This window comes from Neopsephotus bourkii, unplaced genomic scaffold (assembly GCF_033783945.1).
Source record: "Neopsephotus bourkii isolate Nb327-2 ecotype Australia unplaced genomic scaffold, CSIRO-AGI_Nbou_v1 NB_1637, whole genome shotgun sequence".
Lineage (NCBI taxonomy): Eukaryota > Metazoa > Chordata > Aves > Psittaciformes > Psittacidae > Neopsephotus > Neopsephotus bourkii.
This window is the reverse complement of record NW_026902112.1, coordinates 9,506,626-9,512,625: the sequence shown is the minus strand read 5'-3', so window position 1 is coordinate 9,512,625 and position 6,000 is coordinate 9,506,626. Positions and strand designations below refer to the sequence as shown.

Below are 6,000 nucleotides of genomic sequence, written 5' to 3'. Positions count from 1 at the left end.
ACCCAGCACAGCCAGACAAAGCTAGAAGGGAGGGAAGTGGTTCTACTGAATCTTACACAAGAACTTTAGGCAAAACATGCAAAGAGAAGGTCATAGCTCTCTCTGATTCCAGAGGGGTTTGTAGCTGTAACTCCTGCTTCCTTGGGAAGTCACTTCAGTCAAAGGGCCCATACTCATTAATGACTTGTCTTCTGCTCACAACAAGACTTCCCACAGTGGTCTGGAAAGGGGGGAAACAGAACCTGGGGTTGTTTATTCCTATGGGGTAATACACTTTTCTGTCTCCCTGAAAACCTAAGAACACTGGATTATTTAAGATACTCATTCTTGCAAAGCTTGAAGCGTCTCTACTTGCACTCCTCTGATACTGACCATTTCAAAGCTCATATTATCATAAATGCCTTTAGGAAAGTATGCAGGAAGACTGGAATCTCCCTATCCACTGCCTGCTTTCCCAAGCAGGCTTCCAAACATGAGGAGCTTAATGCAAAGAAAAAAAATCCAGATCTTTTCATAGAGTCATAGACTCATAGAGGGGTTGGGTAGGCTGAGAAAGTTGGGGCTGTTCAGCCTGGAGAAGAGAAGGCTGCGTGGAAACCTCAGAGCAGCCTTCCAATATCTGAAGGGGGCCTATAAGGATGCTGGGGAGGGACTCTTCATTAGGGACTGTAATGACAGGACAAGGGGTAACGGGTTAAAACTTAAACAGGGGAAGTTTAGATTGGATATAAGGAGGAAATTCTTTCCTGTTAGGGTGGTGAGTCACTGGAATGGGTTGCCCAGGGAGGCTGTGAATGCTCCATCCCTGGCAGTGTTCAGGGCCAGGTTGAACGAGGCCTTGGGTAATATGGTTTAGTGTGAGGTGTCCCTGCCCATGGCAGGGGGGTTGGAACTGGATGATCTTAAGGTCCTTTCCAACCCTAACTATTCTATGATCTTAAGGTCCTTTCTAACCCAAACCGTTCTATGACTGTATGATTCTGTGTTGTTGCTGTACTCAGAAAGCACCTAGGTCTTTATCTGATGCCTATGATAAAAAGGAAGGATAAGATGGATTTTATTTCCCCGCTTAAAGAAAACTAAATCTGTGGAGGAGGCACAGAGAGAAGGGCTGACAACTCTCTGGAGACAGCAAGAAACATCCTTTGGCTGTATTCCCAGTGGGAAAACATTCATTATCATAATGCTAATTATGTCACACACATCTGAACCTTCTTGTGCTTTTCAGAGAGTCCGTACATAGTTGCTGCCACAGATTCAGCTCTGGTGGAAGGAGCCTCCCTGCTCCGCAGGGTTAATGTTTGCAAACAAATGCACAATCATTTGTTTCTGCTCAGCTGCATGGACAATACAGACCCAGTTATGTGCAAACAACACCTCGCCTTGTAAGCAGCAAGTCACATGCCTAATATTAAGTGTAAGTCGTGTGCAAACTCATCTCTGGCCCTTGTCCAAATCCCTGTGCGAATATATAACACCCTCCCGTGTGCGAATATATAACATTAGATGGCACTGAATACCTAGATCAAACCACTCCTTAGTTTGATTGAAGTTACAGTCTGCAGGTCCTTTTGGTCTTTGCCAGCACCCAGGTACAGCACACAGGTGGGAGCAGTCATCTTAGTCCCAGATTATGTGCAGAACATAGACACTTAAGAATCTTACTACATTACTACAGCATCTTATATAACTTCTAACAACAGTTCAGAAGCCTCTTACCAGGTTGGCAGACCCTGGCCCCCATGGCCTAACAGTCATGGGTAGCATGTGGCCTGAATTGCTCTCATGAACTCAGTGTGCCATGTTCTTCCATCTGTCACAAGCACCATAAGGTATGTCCACCCCATATATCAAACCTGCCATACAGGCTGAGCAGCCCAGCTGAGGCTGGTGCCTGCTTGTGAGCTCCTCCAGCCCTCTCATTTCTCTGTCTCCTGATCACTGAGCAGAGCTGAGCTCAGGAATCAGTTGCCTTTGACCCTTGTCTAAAAGGCACTGTGGGAATAGAGGTTTTACAGTGGGATCAGCAGGCCCAGGTTTAATACATGATGTGAACACAGCCACAGTAAGTAGGTGGGTGAAGCCTTTAAAGTTACATAGTATCATAAAATTATAATTAAATATCACAGAATCATAGAATGGTTTGGAAGGGACCTTAAAGCTCATCCAGTTCCAATCCTCTGCCATGGGCAGGGACACCTTCCACTAGAGCAGGTTGCTCCAAGCCACGTCCAACCTGGCCTTGAACACTGCCAGGGATGGGGCAGCCACAGCTTCTCTGGGCACCCTGTGCCAGCACCTCAGCACCCTCACAAGGAACAATTTCTACCTAATCTCTCATCTCAGTCTCCCTTCTGTCAGTTTAAAGCTACTCCCCCTTGCCCTGTCGCTACTTGCTCCTTGTAATTATATATATATATGTAGATCAATGTAAATATGATTCAGTGTGTTTTCCAAGCTATCTGTACAATTACCAGCATTCTGGGGTTCAGGGAAGGGAAGACTGGCTTTGAAATGTTTTGTGCTTGTTAATCAAAGCGTCGTTATTGCACAGCCCACGTAGTGCAAGGAGCCAGCCCAGCAAAGAGCACCTCACCCAGGAAGAATTGCCTCCAGGCTCCCATGGGAGCAGAGGTAGCTTGTACCAATCGCTCAGCAGAGCACCAGGGGGCCTGAGTGCTGTTCCCTCACTGGCCAGGCTTTGAGATGGGGTTTCAGTGTGTACTCTAATTGCAGTATTCTGGCTAGAGGTTGTAGCACTTCAGCTATGCTTTTTAACTTCAAAAAAGGCACATCTGACAGTGCAATTTAGTCACAGCTAAGGAAAACCTAAGAAAAGGCATTAAAATTAGAGCAAAGACTTGCTCCCAGGAGAGACTAATGTTTTCATTAGCTGCAAAATACAGATAAGATTTTGTGCCTGTTTCCTATTTCCATTTGGAGAGCCAGAGTTGCTGGATATTCCATCCCATTAGGGGCTCTTGAATGCTTCCCACCCCAGTTGTTTTTGTGATTTCTGTACTGATCTTTTCTATGCCCATGTCTATCTGTAACATAGGGGAGTTTCAAGAATCTGAGGTATATTCTGTTATAATCAGTTGATCTGTGTATCACCACAAATGTTTTCCTGCTGTGTAGGTCTGCAGTAAAGTCCTTGCTATGAAACACTGACCCTCTGAGGTACAATAGAGAAGGAAACCCGAAGGGAAATGTCCCTTTTGGAGGTTGTAAGCCAAGGCACAGCCAAAATGCAGAGGAGGTTAAAAGGATGCACAAGAGTGTCCACCTCTCACCACTGGTGCTGCAGCTGGAGCAGGATATTTTGCCAGGAAGGAAGTCCCGTTCTCATCCCTGGTGGGATTTCCCTTTGTATGGCTCTGGTATGGTGTGAAAGTCCCACCACTTCCTAAGCAGCTCCTCATCCCTCTCCTGTACCATCAGCAGCTGCTCCTTCACTGAGACTGCTCCCAGGTTCTACAGGGAGCAAGTCACAGCAAAGGGTGCTCGGTATCTGTATCAGCCTTGCCCAGGCAGCAGCATCCATAGGGTGAGGAAGGATCTGCCTGCAACAGGGACATCAGAGGACCTTTACTTTATGGTCCTGGTAAGGAAGGATTTCAACAGGTTATGTTCAATACCAGCAACTGGGCTGTTTCCACAAGTTGCCCAGAGAGGGGTTCTGAAGGAACTGCTGGATTTGGTTTGTTTTTAAAGGTAGAAGTTTGTTTTCTGGCAGCTGGACTGCATTTAAACAGCCTGGCAAACCTTACATCAGTTTTAAGGACACATTTTGCTACAAAGTGATTTGTGCTACAAAGCCAAGCAAACCCACCAGGGAAATAGACTGGATTTTATACAAATATTTCACATCATCATTCCAGCAGAGAAAGTGAGAAACAATGTAAGCTCAGAGGGTCACTTTGTGTTCCCCAAGGAGAATAATCCATCACTGCCTATCACACGCTGTGCAGGTGGATGGGAAAGGAGGAGGTAAGCGACACAGGACATGGGAGTTCAGACTTGGGAGGAACTGGCACATTCTTTGGAGTTACGGTGTACAGAGGCAATACGTAGCCAGCAGTATAAAATCATGGAATGGTTTGGGTTGGAAGGGACCTTAAGGCTCATCCAGTCCCAACCCCCTGAGATGGGCAGGGACACCTTCCACTAGAGCAGGTTGCTCCAAGTCCCTGTGTCCAGCCTGGCCTTGAACACTGCCAGGGATGGGGCTGCCACAGCTTCTCTGGGCACCCTGTTTCAGTGGCCCACCACCCCCATAGTGAAGAACTTCTTCCTTACATGTAGTCTAAATCTCCCCTCTGTCAGTTTAAAAGCCATTCCCCTTGGCCTGTCCCTACAGGCCCTTGTCCCAAGCCCCTCTCCAGGTTTCCTGCAGCCCCTTTAGGCACTGGAGCTGCTCTAAGGTCTCCCCTTCAGGAGCCTTCTCTTCTCCAGGCTGTCCCAGCCCAGCTCTCTCAGCCTGGCTCCAGAGCAGAGCTGCTCCAGCCCTCGCAGCATCTCCGTGACCTCCTCTGGACTCACTCCAACAGCTCCACATCCTTCTTATGGTGGTGGCCCAGAGCTGAACATGGTACTCAGTAATGTCCCATCAGCACAAAATACCACCAGATTTTCATAATAAAGACAAAGCTGATTAGCCATGAGGAAACGGTTAGTTTAAAGGACAGAGAAATGAAAATTTGGCCATTTATCTGAAGCTTCTTTTCAACACATTAATCAGGAGGAGACCAAAGGACACATCCCAGAGTGAAGGAAATGGATGGTGCCAAAACCAGTTCTAGGAAGATAAATCACCACACAGGAAAAGCATGAATATTAATTCAGTTATGAATATTAATGTGTGTGTGTGATCTTTAGGGACTTGAGAGAAATCCCATTTGGGGTGCATCTACCTGAGTTCTGTGCAATGCTGGGGAATTTGCTTCTGAAATTCAGGGCTGAAATTAGAAAGTCTGTGGTCATACATGCAGGAGTCTCTGGCTACAACATTTTACTCTTTGGAGAAGTGGCAATGTCTGTAATAGCTTTATATTTCTTAAACTTTATAGTGAAGTAGACTGAAAATAGGAGGCGAGGGAAATGGGCAGGACAAGGATGAATGACTCTGGGCCAGAGCATCTGAGTAAGATGACCGAAAGTAAGAATTTGGCCTAGAGATCCTGAAAAGACACTGGAACAGGACCAGAGCTGGGAGATTTCCTTCCTTCAGAGCATGACTATCCTTTCTATTGCAGCTGAGACAGCCATCTCCTACCTGAGCTGTTGCTGTAATTCCTGGTTTGCAAATATGCCTCTTTCTACCCAGCATGAACAATTCCCTGCTGGTAACACCCTGTGTCACCTCTCACATGGCTTTTAGCCAGGCCCTGGGAGATGCAGCCCTTGATGTTTCTGGTTGTGAACTGACACATGATGTACAGAAGCACCTCATAGGGGCTGTGCTGAGCAGACCTCCTGCCTCACCTCCCATCCTTCCTCAGGCAGCACTGGATCTCTTCCCTTTTGTGTGTTGGCCCTTTGCCATATGGCTTCTCCCTGCACTATGGTGGGGGGTGATTTTTCCCTCTCTCAGGTCGCTTTCCTCCCTGTGCATGGACGTCACTGCCCATTCACTGCAGCAGTGCTGGATACCAGCACCGTGAGTAAAAGCTGGGAGGCTACCAGCAGAGGAAATGCTTTGAAAATGAGATCTCCTACTTCTGTGCAGAGGAACAGGCTATTTTAGGATCAGATTGTGTTGAAGATATGGGCTGGGATGGGATTACTGCAGCTGCTAAAGAAAGTGCTGCTTTATCCAAAGCTTCCCAAAGAGCAGTACGATAGAGATCACATAAAGAAACCCTCCAGTCTCATCAGTTCTTCTCCTCCCTCTTTGGCATGGCCTCTGGACTCAGAAGCAGTAGGCAGGAGTTCCCCCAACCACACAGACCACTGCTGGCTTACAGCAGTGTAAGGGAGCAGCCCCATCATTCACATCAT

The 6,000-nt window shown here is 47.1% G+C and overlaps 1 long non-coding RNA gene across 1 annotated transcript in view; it reads right to left on the bottom strand.

Moving 5' to 3' along the window:
• Window positions 1-550: 550 nt before the first annotated feature.
• The window catches only part of LOC133223477 (uncharacterized), a 254,198-nt gene continuing 248,748 nt past the window's right edge, over window positions 551-6,000 (bottom strand). The window contains exon 3 of the long non-coding RNA XR_009728587.1: window positions 551-700. This is a non-coding gene — a long non-coding RNA (uncharacterized LOC133223477). The remainder of the gene's footprint in view (window positions 701-6,000) is intronic.